Raw genomic sequence first — 17554 nt, 5'->3', positions numbered from 1 at the left:
TTATAATACATTTTTTGGCATTGAGTTTCAGGCCATGGCTTAAGCACCAGTCATTTGTCTGCGTTAAACCCAGTTGTAAGATGTTTGTCTTGGGGGGAAATCTATAATAGCTCCCAATTTATGGTAATCTGCAAACTTGATGTACCAGAGGCCTTTAATGTTGAACTTGACTTCAGAGAAGTAAGTGCCAAACAGGAGCAGACCCAGCACTGAGCCCTGGGGTATTCCGCTGGTGACTGGTCGGTTATGGAGATGGTCTCTTCGATCCTGACTTCTTCAGTCCTGTCTGTGAGGTAGCCAGCAATCCAGTGAGTTATGTAAGGGTTTACACCTAGCTCATAGAGGAGCTCAGGAATGCCTGAGTGGAGTAATGTATCAAATCCCTTAGCTAGATCAAGATATGCAGTATGCACTGTTTTACCCACGTCCAATGCCTTGGTGACTTTGTCATAGAAGTCTACCAGGTTAAGTAGGCATGACATTTCCCTTAACAAAGGCCAGTTTGGGATGTGTCCAGTGTCTGTAGGTTGCCCCTAGTCCTGTTTAATGCAGATGTCTACCCATACCTATTCTACTTATCCTATCTTTTATAAATAAACAAGCAAGCAAATTAATAAGACAACCATGGCCTCAGTCACCCAGGTTCACATGATGTCGACAATGGCCACTATCCCACTACTAAGTACTACAGAGAGCAGATTCATTGTTTACTAGACTCTTGCCACTGCCTTCCACTACTTACTTTCATGCTCCTTTATCTCACTAATTGGTTAGTGCTGACATTTTATATCTCCAGGTTCCATGATTTAGTCCAGATTTTGAGTTGCTGTCTGTATGGAGTCTGCAAGTTCTCTCCATGTCTGCATAGATTTCCTTCTTGTATTCAAGTTTATTCCAACTTCCAAAAGGCATGCTGCTTAAGTTGATGACTACAAATTTGGTCATGCACACAGTACTTGAGCTAGAAGGACACTGAAACAAACTACAGTTTTGCAAAAACGCCTATAAGGAGCCAGAATCCGCCACATAACACAAGCACTCTGGTCACTCCAGAACAAGTACAAATATGACTGTGTCATTGTTCATGTTGGTGTGAATGACCTGAGATGTACCTCTCTGGACTGCATGAAAAGAGACATGGAAGGCCTCTCTGACCATGTAGCTCAGGCGAGTATGACCTTGACCCTGAGTAGCATCCTGCCCTCACCAAGAATGATACCTCAGTATAAATAAAAAATTATCAATTTCAACAATTGGCTAAGCTTCTGGTGTCATTCAAAGGGGATCCAGTGTCTGTCCACCTGGAATGACAAGCTCGACAAGCCATGTTGCTTTGCAAGAGACTGCTTGCACCTGTCACCCCTTGGATTTTGAATACTGGCCAAGGTTCTTGCTGCCCCATAGTGCCTTTTTTAGGCAAGGCTCATAATTCCAAACCACGTCTGTAAACAGCACAAATAAAAAAATGAGAGTTATGCTACTCAACGCCAGTAGTTTAAATCTCCAAATGCATGTGCTCGAAGCACTCCTAAGTATGGAGAACGTCAACATCTGTGCAATAACTGAAACCTGGTTCAAAGCTCCAGAGAGCACTGCAGCACTACTGGGCTACAACTCATACCACACATTTCAGCCACAGAACACGGACCAAAACACAAAAGGAGGGGGTGTATCCATATTCATCAAGGATACCCACACCTCCAGGTTAGTGGCGCAGCATGATACCTCTGAGATCATCCATGTGCAACTAACATCGGGCAGATCTGCAATGCATAATGTGGCCTGCTACAGATCACCCTCCATGACTCAGGACCACCACTCCACTTTTCTGGAGACACTGGAAAACATGAAGGTCCTACTGAACATCCTGATATTGGGCAATTTCAATTACCCTACCATTAACTGGGAAAACTATTTGAGTACAAACTCGCAGGCTCAGCGCTTTCTGGAATTTATCAACTCAAATGCCCTGGATCAGCTGGTAAACTCCCCTACCAGAGGCCACAACATATTGGACCTGGTTAGATCAGACCATAAACTAATCACCCTGGATGCCCACACCCCACCACCTCCCCAAACCAAGGAAACCACAGTGAAAAACTTTTCTAAAGCAAACTTTACCTTATTTAAGGTAGAGGTGGTAAGTTTCACAGCCCCCACGCTAAAGAATAACACTGGCCAATATGCAGAATCCTTTACAGTTGCACTCTATGAGCACCTACAAGGATACATGGTCCTTAGCAAAACCAAGACTCACTCCCCTAAGAGATGTAAACCAGTCTGGTGGATCCCTGCCATAAACAGGTTATACAACAAAAGGAGGAAACTAGTTCAGAAAAAATACAAATCCCAAGAAGGAAAGACATCCCTGATCAGTGTCAGTAAGAAGCTAAGGTCCCTCATAAAATCATCCAATGCTAACTTTGAAAGAAAAATAGCCAAGGATTCGAAAGATAACCGCAAAGCCTTCTTTAGCTATGTCAAGAATCTAAGTGGCAACTCGCAGATATGCTCTGAGCTAGTGCAACATAGCACAAAATATACTGAACCTACTGATATTGCCAACATCCTGGCAGATAGATTCAGTGCAAACTTCACCTCCCATCTCACCTTCAAAAGGGCACAACAGTACTGGAAAAGTGTAGTGTCCCGGAATTCACAGAAGCGCAGGTGAAAACAGCTCTTTCAAAAGCCAAAAACACAGCATCAATGGGGCCAGATGGTGTCACAGGCTGCGTCTTGCACGAACTATAGAACAAACTAACCCCCCACCTAAACACGCTGTTCAACCTCAGCCTCTCCACAGGCTACGTGCCCATAGAATGGCACACAACAATGGTTATTCCGCTCCACATAGGAGGGGCCACAACTGACCCTGGTAACTATCGCCCATTAAGCCTGACTAGTCTGGTTTGCAAGGCTGTGGAGCGCATCATCATGGAACTCATTAACAAAGACATTGGGAACCTCCAAACATTTGACCCAACCCAGTTCGGCTTTGTTAAGGGCAGATCATGCCTACTAAACCTGGTTGACTTCTTTGAGACAGTCACCAAGGCCATAGACGAGGGAAAGGTGGATCACACAGCCTACCTTGATCTTGCCAAGGCGCTCGACACCATTCCTCACTCAGGTATTATAGAAAAACACACCAGCCTTAACATAAACCCCTACGTCACAAGATGGGTTGCCAACTGGCTTACAGACAGAACTCATATGGTAAGAATAGCAGGCTACAGGTCTGACTCTAAACCAGTCACAAGTGGTGTCCCGCAAGGATCGGTTCTGGGACCCCTACTGTTCGGCATATATTTCTCAGAAGTACAGGCAAACACAGAAGGACTATGGCTAACCAAGTTCGCTGATTACTGCAAACTGGGAGCCATAATTGACTCTCCGGCTGACATGGACATCCTTCAAAAAGGCCTTACTGAGACAGACACCTGGTGTCAAGGTCATGGCCTCAAGCTGAATGCCAAAAAATGCATAGTCATCCCGTTTGGGGAAAAACAAAACACCCACGAATTACTACATAGGCGGCAGCCCCCTTAATACAGAAGAGGTAATAAGAGATCTGGGGACCCAGGTAAGATGGTAATCTCTCCTTTGACAATCATATTGTCAAAGTAGTTAGGAATTCCTTCTATGTGACCCATCTAATTACTAAGGGGTTTGCATCTAGAAGTAAAAAGGTTATAGTGCCCCTCTACTCGTCAGTCATCAGACCCATCAAAGAGTACAATGCCCCATTTGGGATGTACCTCACAAGACACTTCCAACAGCTGGAAAGACCACAAAAGCACCTCACCAAGAGGATTACTGGCCTCAAACATATGTCCTATGCAGCCTGACTTAAAAAACTCCGGCTGTACTCAGTGGCATATCGCTGACTCAGAGGTGATCTCTGCCTGACTTACAAAAGCCATGTCCAACTCAGAATTGATGGACATGCTCCACCTAAAGAAATCCAAGTCACTGCGAGCCACGCACTCTAGTGAGCTAAACCTCGCCACAACAATAAATAGAACATGCTGGAGGGATAGATTCCTGTCACAGAGGCACCCCATGCTTTGGAACAAAATTCCTAACTACATTAGGCAGAGCCCCTCACTAACACGCTTCAAGAGAAGCCTTGACGAGTGGATGGGTAACAGAAAATACACCCCTGGGATCACTTCATTGGCTCTGCTTGACAGAGGCTCAGTTAATTAATCAATGGAGCGGCGAAATCCGACACACTCTGGCTAGGCTTATAAATGCCCTTGGGCAGATAGCCTAGTACCTACCTATGCACCTGTTTGGTTTAGATAACTCAGTGGTCTCATACTAACTTGTACTTCGAATGAAGAAATGCTAATTTGTTTTTTCATTCCCTCCTCCGCAAATGTTAGTTGAATTTAAAAACTAGACAACTGTGGTTATTTTCCACAAATCGGCCATGAGCCGGCAAGATGTCACATATGGTGGAGAAATGCAGTGGTCAATCTTTGATTATAAGTTACTGAGAATAAAAGCCAATAGCTGCTGAATGTGTGTGTCTGTGTTACTTGCTCTCACCCCAAAATGAGCGCCTGCTGTCAGCTGATAACTGGGATTGGGGACGGGTACTAACCAGTAGCAATGAGCTGAGGTTGTTTTTACAAAATTATGCGTGAACTATTTTGTCTTATAGTATAAGAAAACCGAAAACTTTTAAGAGAGTTTCCTGAAGTTGTAACACCAAATGTTTTCTAATATTGTTTACTGCTTGCTCTCTGTTCCTGCTCAAGGGAAAACATTATGGAAGTGAAAGGGTCATTTTTCTCATTAGTATACAATGGTGAATCATTTTATAATGTGCCTGTGCAAGGGAAAACTCTATGATAGTGATAAGTTCATTTAAATACAAATGTTCCATCCCACTGGAAGATGGAAAAAACTACTGAAGCTCTGTTTCCAGGTTTTAAGGAAGACTGTCACAAGCAACAGAATTTACAATTGTGCATACAGGAAACTAAATGTTTTCCTTAAGAATAACTGAATGTGTGGAAGCACTTTAGTAGAATATTTCAGAATTCCAACAAAGTGTATTAGCCCTACAAGAAAAGTATAAATCTGTGGTAGAAACAAAGACTCCACTTGTAGGAGATTCTAACATATTAAAGCCACTTTCTTCCTACAGAAGATGAATGCAGGGCCTGTGCTAGCATTTTGGGGGCCCCTAGCAAGTTTTATGTTGGGGGCCCTACTCAGGAGAATATAAAGAGTGACCACATTACAGCCCCTTCCCTGTCAGGCTCATCCAGCACCATTTTATGCTCACTAAGAATTTGTGTGCCAAGGTACACAAACTGACCGGCATACATTATGGCAAACCCCTGTACTACAGCAGGGTAGCCTCTCACAGAGTTACACGCACACAGTGAACTGGCATTTAGTACCAATGCTACATTATGACAAACTCATGCACTACAGCAAGGTAGCCACTCAGAGGTGCACGCGCACTGACTGCATATTCTTCAACTGCCCAGATTTCCACAGAATGTCCAGATTTGACTAATTTTTGGTGTGATCCACAAAATTTGTAGTTTTCTGGATTTTTGTGGCAAATCAGTGAGGGTTGAATTCACTAAATAATGAGAGGCGTTTGAGTTGACTTCATATCCTTCAGAAAATGCATGGTAACACAAGATATTTTATTCTAGCAAAAGTTTTATAAGAGCAATATTTAAAAATTGTCCCAATTTTTGAGGCTGTCTCCCATTATCTTTGGCTTTGTCCAGATTTTTTTGTGCCAAGAGATTGAGAGCTATGACTGACTGGCATTTAGTAGCAATGTTACATTACGACAAGCCTCTGTACCGCATCAAGGTAGCCAGACCCACAGAGGTACACAGTCACCCACACTGACTGTACTTATGAATTAATAAAAATGGTAGAACATACTTTGCAGTAGCACGCATTGAGTGAGCCCACATTTTTGATGAGGAATATTCCAAAAATACAAGGCAAATATCTAATTGCGCATAAATATGCATCAAGACAGCAGCACATTCTGTAGAATGCTCACAGCCCCTAACCCGCAATGTCTCAAGCACAATAATTCTGGATGAAGTGGAAAAAATAAAAACAAGACAAAGGCGTAACATTAACAACGTGTTTAAACATTGCGTGACCTCAGTTTAATAAAATAAAAAAATGCCAGGCAAACACTGTGCAACATTCTCATAGCCCCCAACCACACTCCAAAACTCTCAACACAATAACTGCAGACAAAACAAAAAAGTATCATAAAACAAAGTCATAGTGTCAGAGATAGTTAGAAACATTACTGGTATACAAAGTACAGTACTAGTATAACACTGTTTTCATTAGTATACATTACAACAGCTATTCATTCTGCAGTATTCACACCACTGCTAACTCTCCTCTCAACCTCTCAGTACAATAATTCAAGACAAAGCAAAATGTTATAGAACAAAGCTGTAGCATCAGGGGTAGTTGTAAACATTACTGGTAAACAAAATAAAATACTAGCATAACAGGGTTTGTATTGACATAAATTAAAACAACATCTGTACATTCTGTCGCATTCTCACACCCAGCACAATTAAAGACAAAACAAAATTATATACAAAACAAAAATAAATTATTCTTCTACAAACTGGGCTAAAAAGACGATATCAAATCTGGACATTAATTATTACAGACAAACCTCCCTTTCTCAGTCTCTTAGCAGAAGAATTCTGAACAAAAATAAAATAAAACTGTTAAGAACTACAGCCCTTCACCTCCCAATCGTCTTAGCACAAGAACCATGCCCCCAAAAAGTAATGCAATCATCTCCACCACAATAAAAATTTAAAACTAAATCCAAAAACTTACCTTTTATACAGTTGATAAAAGGCTGCTACTAATCCTCTATTCCCTTTTCATGGTTGTAGACTGACCTGCTGCTTACTTCTCCTCCACAAATACCAGACCAGCTCAGTCCTTTTAAACTGCCCTTAAAAGGACGGTTGTTCAGACCTTTTAGAAACTGCCCTTACAAGAGCAGTTGATAATACCTTGGCTTGTCCAACCCACTCCCAATTAGAGGTTGCATGTGTTCACAGACAACTATTTATCACCCTAGATAAGCACCCTACATATCCAGTTACGGGGGGGTGAGAAGTAGAAGCATACCACAAAGTTCCATTGGAGACGAGACAAGAAGTCACCATGGGTTTAAGTATCAATTCTGACCTGTACAGAAAAGGGGGAATTAGTTCAGGACTCTTCCCAGAAGACCACAAAACTGAATGGAAATAATACGAAAACAAACATTCGTCCATTTTTCATAAAAGTGTACTTTTCTGGCAAATTAGTGGCAAATACTTAAAAACTGAAGTTAGAAAATAATGACAGACATTTGAGTTTCATACTTAATACCCTTCAGAAAATTTGCTCTAATGCACAACCTGTTACTCTGTCAGCATTCTACATTTGTAACATATATATAACAATATTTAAAAATTATCCCTATTTTTGGGATTTTGTTCTACTTTTATTTATGGCTTTGTCCAGATTTCTTACTCTTAAGAGGTATGGCTGCCACAAGTACCAAGCTGCAGTCATAATTCAGTAAGACTTTTTCAAGCAAAGTATTAGTTTAAGGGTGTGCACACACAACAAAGTATCAGTTTAAGGGTGTGCAAACTTATGCAACCAGTGTGTTGTACGTTTTTTATTTTTTACACTTTTTCCCCTAACAGATTTGTTTTTCAAAAAGGTGGTAAAAGTTTTGAAATGTTTTAGTGTGGCCTCAGTTTTTTTATATTTTATATATTCTAATGCACAACCTGTTACTCTGTCAGCATTCTACATTTGTAACATATATATAACAATATTTAAAAATTATCCCTATTTTTGGGATTTTGTTCTACTTTTATTTATGGCTTTGTCCAGATTTCTTACTCTTAAGAGGTATGGCTGCCACAAGTACCAAGCTGCAGTCATAATTCAGTAAGACTTTTTCAAGCAAAGTATTAGTTTAAGGGTGTGCACACACAACAAAGTATCAGTTTAAGGGTGTGCAAACTTATGCAACCAGTGTGTTGTACGTTTTTTATTTTTTACACTTTTTCCCCTAACAGATTTGTTTTTCAAAAAGGTGGTAAAAGTTTTGAAATGTTTTAGTGTGGCCTCAGTTTTTTTATATCATAAAAACCTGGCATTTTAACAGGGGTGTGTACACTGTTTATGTCCACTATATCTGTATACTATATACATATATATCTGTGTGTGTGTATGTATTTGTATATGTACATTTGTGAGCCAGTGTATATTTACTTGTGTGTGTGTGTCTGTATTTATATATGTATGTGTGTGGGTGTGTGTGTATATGGGTCTACTTCACATGACTGAAATCTCATTTGACTGACTTTCATTTGACTGAGATCACAACACCTAATTTTCAAAATACTGAAAACTCATTTGACTGAAACTCGTTATACTGAAAGCTTACAATGCTGAATTTCAAAATGCTAACTTGTAAACCCATAGACATGCACACTTAAAACACTTATGACTAACTCTTTTCAGAACTTATAAACTACTTACGCATCCACTTAACAGAAACCAGATACAGTGCCCCCCCCCCCAACTATATGTACTAACGCCAGGATCGCACTGCAGTGGGGAAAAGGGCATATACCTTTTACTTACCTTACAGAAGTCTACACGCTGCCACTAGTGCCGAAAACGCACAAAACATCAGCCGTCTTATTTAGATACTTCCCATAAAATTGTAAACAGATGTACCCACATTTAGAAACACTACAGCACTACTTTCTACATGACTATAGGTATTCTGACAATCAGCACTGTAAGTTACAGTAATTCTTTTTATCACAAGCTAGTCACAGGAGAAGGAAAACCCATGTCATGTCTGCGGCTTACAATGCAATATAATTAGATTCAGTTAAATGAGTTTTCAGTATTTTAAAAATTCGGTATTATGGTCTCGGTCAAATGAAATTCAGTTAAATGAGATTTCAGTCATGTGAAGTTGACCAGTGAGTGTGTGTGTATATATCTCTATATATCTACCTATCCATGTATATATATATATATATATATGGGTCTAGTTCACATAATCAAACATCCAAATCCTCGACTTTCATATGGTCAAGATCATATGATCAAACATTTGAATGTTCGAAAATGTGGGGAAAAAAAACTAAACAGTGCTAGCAGGGCGGCAAGCCCCCCTGCACCCCCCCCTACTATTTAAGTATACCAACTCCGAGACTGAACTACATTGCGGTAAAGGGACAACTTCTTGTTCTGTGCTGTATGGAGATCCCAATTCAGACTGGTTGAGCTTTTAAAAGTTCAATCATATGGTCTCAGCCTATTTGCTCAAGCTGTTTTAAGGTGCAGAGAGACATACTGCCTGCTGTGATATTGGGAAACGATAAGTTTTCAATTGTCTTCTGCACTTCTGATTTAATACATAACTCTGTAACCTGTACAACTGTTTTTACTCTCCTTTTTGTTGTGTGATAGAGCTGAATATCTATTACTGTTCACCCTCCGTTTGCAGTGAAATCTTTTGTCTAGAGGCGTATCTGTTTTCTTTGTGGGGGAAAGTGAACAGGACTGGTTTAATCTAGCTAGGGGCATTCTTGCAAACTGTTACTTGGATAATTGGGCTGGTTTCTGATTCTCTGCCTTTAATAGCCAGTGTTTTAAATCAGCTGTACCGGTTTGTTCAAGCTGTTCCAAGCTGCAGAGAGACTGACCTACTGTAGGCCTGCTGTGATATTGGAAAAAGATAAGTATTTATTTTTCAATTGTCTTTTGATTTAATACAAATCTCTGTAACCTGTACAACTGTTTTTTTCCCCACCCACCGACCCAGTTGTGATGGTGGTCTTAAGTCTTGGTGGCTTTGAGTTGCCAGCCCCTGATATAAAGTTAATACTGGACACTACCCCCCCCCCCCCCAGTCACGTTACATCAGCTCATTCTACTGTTTATAGTGAGAACTTAGTAAAGACCCATCCCCTTTAGCTTCTAAATATTGAATTATCTCATTATCTTCTGCCTCTTCACTTTCTACTAAAAAAAAAAAAAAAAAAAAAAGAAAAAAAAGCTGTTTCTTGCCTTTCCTGGAACTACTGTAGTCCAGATATACATGTGCTGTATCCAGGACTGTTTGTAAGCTTCTGAACAGTGCCAAAAATCTGCTCTTCAATTTTTCCCTTGGATCTGCTAGTTCTCTCCTCTCCTGCACTTTTACTAGCTTATTAGTCTAGCACTTTACCAGACTTCTTGTAGCAATTGTTGTAGCACACAAAAGTGCTACCAGCACTAAACATTCTACAAGGAAACAGCTCCAGTACTTATTATTAATGCCCACCCCTTCAAGCATGGCTAAAGTTCAGTTCCCTGTGCTTTCTCCTATTAACCTGGTGAGCTTGGGCATCCTGAGGCAATGTAACAACTGCTTCATGTACATTGACAGCCCTGTCCTCTTACCTCCCAACACTCAGACTTGTGAGAGATCCCCTTATATATCCAAATTGGAAGCCACGCACCCTCCAGCCAAGACTGGAATAGCTGGTCAAGAGGAGAAGGTCAACACTTGCACCACACCACATGGAACACATAGCCCTCCAGAGCACACACTGGCACTGTCTTCACGTAAAAACACAAACCACACACCCACCTTTGTGGAGGCTCTCAATAAAATCTACCCAAACAGCAGAGACCTCCAGGGCAGAAATGCACTCAACCACCACAACACAGCACTAATCACGAGACACATAACTCTCCTAAACAGTGTGCCACTCAGCCAAAGCCCCTAAAGCAAACTAGCAAGCCCAACACACTAGTCATAGGTGACTCGATAGTGAGGCACACTGATGTCCCACTCATTAGGTTGAATAAGGAAAAAGTAACATTCAGCTGCCTGTCAGGTGCCAGGATCCACCACATAACGCACATATTCAGGTCCCTCAACACAGGTACAAATATGACTCTATCATTGTACATGTGGGTGTGAATGACCCGAGACATACCTCACTGGACTACATGAAAAGAGAGATGGAAGAACTCTTGGACTATGTAGCCCAGGCGGGTATGACTCTAGCCCTTAGCAGCCTCCTACCATCACCCAGAATGATGTACAAACAGAAAATGATTGATTTCAACAACTGGCTAAGTTTCTGTTGTCATTCTAAGGGGATCCAGTATCTGTCTGCCTGGGATGACATGATTGACAGATCTCAATGCTTTGCCAGAGATGGCCTGCATCTGTCACCCCTGGATTTCCAGATACTGGCCATAGCTCTTGCCCCCCCCCCCCCCAGTGCCTTTTTTAGGTGGTGTTCCAAAGACCAAATTACCACCATAACAGCTACAAGCAAATGCAGTCTGAGGGTCATGCTGCTCAACGCTAGAAGTCTAAATCTCAAAATACATTCACTCGAAGCACTCCTTAAAATGGAGAACATCGACATTTGTGCTGTAAGAGACCTGGTACAAGGCAGCAGAAAGCACCACTGCACTACCACGCAAACTCATTCCACACCTTTCGGCCCCAGAACTTGGACCGAAGCTCCAAAGGTGGTGGTCTTTCCATATTCATAAAGGATGAGCACACCTCCAGACTGGTAGCCCAACATAACACATCAGAGGTACTTCAGGTGCAGCTCTCATTGGGTAAGAGAGCGATTCAGGTCGTAGCCTGATATAGGTCCCCAACCATGTCCCAAGACTCACACTGCATGTTCCTAAGCACCCTGGAGAATGTTAGGTTTCAACCTAACACTCTTATACTGGGTGACTTCAACTGCCCCTCCATTAACTGGGAAAACTACTCATGTACCAATACACTTGCCCAACGTTTCCTGGAATTCATTAATTCCACTGCCCTGGACCAGCTTATTCTTACCCCCAGCAGAGGTAGCAACATCCTTGATCTGGTCATTACTAACATGGGCGACCGTTGCTCTATATCAATAGTCAACTCCTCCCTGGTTAGATCCGACCACAAACTAATCACCTTGGAAATTAACCCCCCCTATTGCAAAGGTAACTACCATAAAAAACTTCTCCAAAGCTAACTTTGGGCTCCTAAAAACAGAGGTGGCTAACTTCACAGCACCCATGCAATTAGAGAACAGCTGCATGATCGCCGACTCATACACTGATTCCCTGTACAAACACGTACACAAATGCATGGATCTCGCCATACCAAATAAAACCAAGACGCTCTCCTCCAAAAAAAGGAAGCCAATGTGGTGGTCCCCTACCATAAACAAACTCTACAACAGAAGGAGGAAACTGATGCAAAATAGGGTGAAGTCCCAAGACAGGAAAAACTCCCTTATCGGCCTCAGCAAAAAGATTGAGATCCCTCATCAAATCCTCTAAAGCTAGCTATGAAAACAGAATTGCAGCAGATAGTAAAGACAACCACAAGGGCTTCTTTAGTTATGTAAAGAATCTCCACGTCAATACCCAGATTTGCTCGGAGCTATTTCACAATGGCACCTCCTATACCAAGTCAACAGATATTGCCAATGTACTGACTGACAGATTCAGTGCCAACTTTACCCCTCTCTCCCCCACCAAAGGACCAATCCCAGTACCAGTAGATTGCCAGGCACCCAGTATTACTGCTGCACAGGTTAAAACAGCACTGTCCAAGGCCAAGAATACATCTTCTATGGGGCTGTGTTCTACATGACCTACAAAGTGAACTGGCACCTCACCTGTGTGCCCTGTTCAATCACAACCTCACTTCAGGCTTTATCCCTACCAAATGGCACACTGCTACAGTCAACCCTCTCCACAAAGGAGGAGCGACTACAGACCCTAGGAACTATCGCCCCCATTAGCCTGATGAGTCTGATATGCAAAGCTGTGGAACGAATCATCATGTACCTAATAAACAAGGATATAGGTAATCTCCAAACTCTAGATTCCACACAGTTTGGTTTTGTGAAGGGTTGATCATGCCTGCTCAACCTGGTCAACAACTTTGAATCAATCATCAGAGCTGTGAATGAATGCAAGGTGGTTCATACAGCCTACCTTCATCTGGCCAAGGCCTTTGATACCATTCCCCACTCAGGAATCATAGTAAAACTCAGTAAGCTTGGCATCAACCCCTGTATCACTAGGTGGGTTGCAAACTGGCTCAATGATAGAACCCACAGAGTGAAAGTAGCTGATTCCAAGTCAGACTGCCGACCAGTCATGAGTGGAGGTCCCACAGGGTTTGGTCTTGGGTCCTCTCGTGTTTGGTATATGCTTCTCTGAAGTCCAGGCCAACACAAAGGGACTCTGGCTGACAACGTTTGCAGACAATTGCATGTTGGGAGCCATAATTAACTCCCCAAGTGATGTTGACATCCTACAGAAAGGCCTCACTGAGACCAACGACTGGTGTCAGAACCATGGCCTTAAGCTCATTGCCAAAAAATGTGTCATCATCCCCTTTGGGAAAAACCTAGTTCCCATGAATTACCACATCGATGGTAGTTCACTGAGCACAGAAGGTGTCATAAGAGATTTGGGAACGCAGGTTGACAGCAACCTCTCTTTTGACCACCACATTGCCACTGTGGTCAGAAAGTCCTTCTATGTGGCACATCTCATTACTAAGGGTTTTGCATCCAGGAAGAAAGAAGTCATTGTCTCCCTCTACTCTTCCCTCATTAGGCCAGTCAAGTACAATGCCCCATTTGACATGTACCTCACTAGACACCCGCAACAACTGGAGAGGCCACAAAAGTACCGCACAAAGAGGATCCTAGGCCTTAAACACTTTTGTCGTATATGGACAGACTCAAAAACTCCAAATATTCTCTGTCTCATATCGCCTACTTAGAGGTGCTCTCTGCTTGACTTGCAAAGCCATGTCTGACCCAGCTCTGTTAGAAATGCTAAATCTAAAGAAATCCCAGTCTCTCCACACTACATGCTCCAGAGACCTCAACCTCATTGTCACAATCAACAGAACAAGCTGGAGGGACAGGTTCATAACCCAGAGACTGCCCATGCTATGGAATAGACTTTCCATACATGTCAGGCGGAGTGCCTCACTGACCCTCTTCAAGAGAAATCTTGATGAGTGGATGGGAAATAGAAAATTCACTCCGGGGATCATTCCAGTGGCTCTACTCGACAGAGGCACTGGGAACTAAGGTCGGGTGGCACAATGCCAGGTTAATCCTATGGGCTAGGCTTGTAAAGGCTGCAGGGCCATTAGCCTAGTACACACCAATGAAACTATGAAAGTCGAGCTTTTAAAGGGGACCCATTATATATATATATATATATATATAAGTATATATAAGGTTCATAGGTAGGTACTAGGCTATTGGCCCTAGGACCTATATAAGCCTAGCCAAAAAGGTACCCTGGCTTTCTCCATCCAAGAAAATTATTTTCTTGTGCCCCTGTCGAGTAGAGCCATGGAAGTGATTCCTGGGGTGAGTTTCCTATTTCCCATCCAGTCATCAAGATTTTTCTTGAAGAGTGCTAATGAGGAGCTTTGTTTGATATATATAGGTAGTTTGTTCCAGAGTATGGGAAGTCTCTGGGATAGGAATCTATCCCTCCAGCATGTTCTGTTTATTGTGTTGACAAGGTTTAGGTCCCTAGATCGTGTAGCTCGGAGGGATTGGGATTTCTTTAAGAGGAGCATGTCCAATGGCTCTGAGTTTGACATAGCTTTGTATGTTAGCCAGAGATCGCCTCTGAGTAGGCGATATGCGACAGAGTATAGCTGGAGTTTTTTTTGAGACAGTCTGCGTAAGGCGTCTGTTTGAGGCTGCTAATCCGCTTTGTGAGGTATTTCTGCTGCCTTTCCAGTTGTAGATGTCTTGTGAGGTACATACCAAAAGGGGTATTGTACTCTATAATGGGTCTAATGAGTGATGTGTAGAGGGGAACAATTACCTCTTTTTTTTCCTGGATGAGAAACCTTTTGTAATGAGGTGTGCCACGTAGAAGGATTTCCTGACTACTGTGGTGATGTGATTTATCAAAGGAAAGACTACTTTCCACCTGTGTCCCAAGGTCTCTTATCACACTTTCGGTGTTAAGTGGAGTACTGCCTATGTGGTAGTTCATGGGTACAGAGTTTTTACCAAAAGGGATGACAATGCACTTTTTGGCATTGAGCTTCAGGCCATGACTTGACACCAGACATCTGTCTCAGTGAGGCCCTTTTGTAGGTTGTCCACATCGTTATGGGTTTCGATTATGGCTCCTAGTTTGCAGTCATCTGCGAACTTCATTAGCCAAAGACCTTCTGTGTTAGCCTGTACTTCAGTGAAGTAGATAACAAACAGGAGAGAACCCAGGACTGAACCCTGTGGTACTCCACTTGTCATTGGTCTGAAGTCGGATTTGGAGTCTGCTACTTTCACGGTGTGAGTTCGGTCAGTGAGCCAGTTGGCAACCCGTCTTGTGACATAGGGATTTATACTTAGTTTAGTGAGTTTATCTATAATTCCATAGTGGAGGATGGTGTCAAAAGCCTTGGCGAGATCTAGATAGGCTGTATGGAACCACCATACCCTCCTCTATGGCTTTAGTGACTGCTTCAAAGAAGTCTATCAGGTTTAGAAGACATGATCCGCCTTTTACAAACCCGAACTTGGTGGGGTCCAGAGTTTGGAAATTACCAATGTCATTGTTTATAAGTTCCATGATGATCTGTTCCATGGTCTTGCAGACCAGGTTCATCAGGCTAATGGGATGGTAGTTCCCAGGGTCCATGGTGGATCCCCCTTTGTGAAGTGAGATAACCGTCACTGTGCACCATTCAGTGGGCACAAAGCCTGAGGTGAGGCTGTGATTGGACATAGTACTTGGGTGGGGTGCCAGTTCATTCTGTAGTTCTTGTAGAACACAGCCTGGGATGTTGTCAGGATCCATGGATGCTGTGTTGTTGGCTTTGGAGAGAGAGTTTTTTATCTGAGCAGCTGTGATTACAGGAACTTTGCATTCTTCCAGTATAGAGAATGGGCCCTTTAGGGGGTGAGAGCAGGGTAAAGTAAGCACTGAACATATCTGCCAGGATGTTGGCAATATCAGTTCTGTATATTTAGTGCCATTGTGCTGTAACTCAGAGCAGATCTAAGTGTTGCCATTGAAATTCTTGACATAGCTATCAAATGCTTTTTGATTGTCTTTAGAAATAGTGACAATTTTGTTTTCGTAACTAGCTGTGGAGGATTTTATGAGGGATCTCAGCTTCTTACTGAGGCTAACCAGGGAGTTCCTCCAATCATGGGGTTTTACTCTTTTTTGCAGCAGTTTCTTTCTTCTGTTGTAGAGTTTGTTTATGGCAGGTGACCACTAGATTGGCTTCCTTTTTTTTGGAGGTTAGCATCTTGGATGTTCTTCGTGTTTCACTGTTGCAGTCATTACATTTGGGTAATCTGCTGGCAGGTTGCCCTCAGTCAGCCTGAATTCTTGGGTCCTGCGTCGTTTGCTGTCTTCTCTTCCATGACGTCAGGTCGTCAGCGGTATAAAACATGCAGCCGATGCCATTTTCTTCAGTCTTTCTTGCCGCGCGGTGCCCGAAGCAGAAGCATTTCACAAGTGCCGGTCGGCCAACTACTGAAATATTCGAGTTTGAGTTTCAGAACCGAAGTCTTCACTAAAGCTAAGTACCCTGTTGGGGAAAGTTTTTTCTTGCTTTTTACCAATGACAGAAAAATTTAATAAATGTATTACTTATGTTAAGCAAATACCTCATAAGGATTTCCATTCATACTATATTCCTTGCCTAGGCCCTGATCACAACATGCCTGGCTGTCAGTTTTGTGCTAGATTTAACCAACGCAGTATTAAGCATTGGTGTATTTTTGCATCAAAGTATTTTGGAAACAGATTTAACTACCCAGAAATGTTGTCGGATAGGAATCCGACTACCGGAGTACATAAAAAACGCAAAGAAAAGGACAGAAAAAGGCAGTCAAGATCCAAAACCGACGACGAAGCTTCTCCTAAGCCAGTCGCCAGTTCGCCGGTACTCAGTGAGGTGCTTTTGCAGCCCCTGATACCCACTACCTTCGAGTCGCAGGCCTCTACAGATACCCATGTAGAGTCCGGCATGCCGCAAGATACTCAAGGTTTTGGACTGACGGATGTATCCGCTGAGCAGGCACTGGCTTCTGAGGGTGTATTCAGACCTCAATATTTGTATATGAAACCTAAGACAGCTGCAAAACCAAAGACAAAAGCAACTTTTAAAACTAAAAAAAGACGCATGAGCCACGTGCACAGACCTCTATGCCTAAAAAACAGATGAGAAAAATGGCTGAAGACCTTAGTACCTTGATCAGGGATACCCATCCCCCTCCAGATAAGAGGCCAAGGCAAGACACTGATTATGAATCTTCAGATCAGGTTTCTGTTTCTTCTGATTCCTCTTCTGATCAGGAATTATCTATACCTCCCTATGAGGATTCTGATGCTGAGGACTCCATTCCATCTGCATCTCCTCCTGAGGATTATTCATTTGGAGAAACCTTGCATACTTTGAGGGAGCATTTTCACTGGG

General features: G+C 42.4%; 1 protein-coding gene across 7 annotated transcripts in view; it reads left to right on the top strand.

Moving 5' to 3' along the window:
- Positions 1 to 17554, top strand: part of POMGNT1 (protein O-linked mannose N-acetylglucosaminyltransferase 1 (beta 1,2-)) — a 1898302-nt gene that overhangs the window by 1258447 nt on the left and 622301 nt on the right. The window lies entirely within an intron of this gene.

This window comes from Protopterus annectens, chromosome 10.part0, assembly GCF_019279795.1.
Source record: "Protopterus annectens isolate FY-2018-M chromosome 10.part0, PAN1.0, whole genome shotgun sequence".
In the NCBI taxonomy this organism is placed as follows: Eukaryota; Metazoa; Chordata; order Ceratodontiformes; family Protopteridae; genus Protopterus; species Protopterus annectens.
The sequence above is the reverse complement of the archived record's forward strand: the minus strand, read 5'-3'. Positions and strand labels throughout refer to the sequence as shown.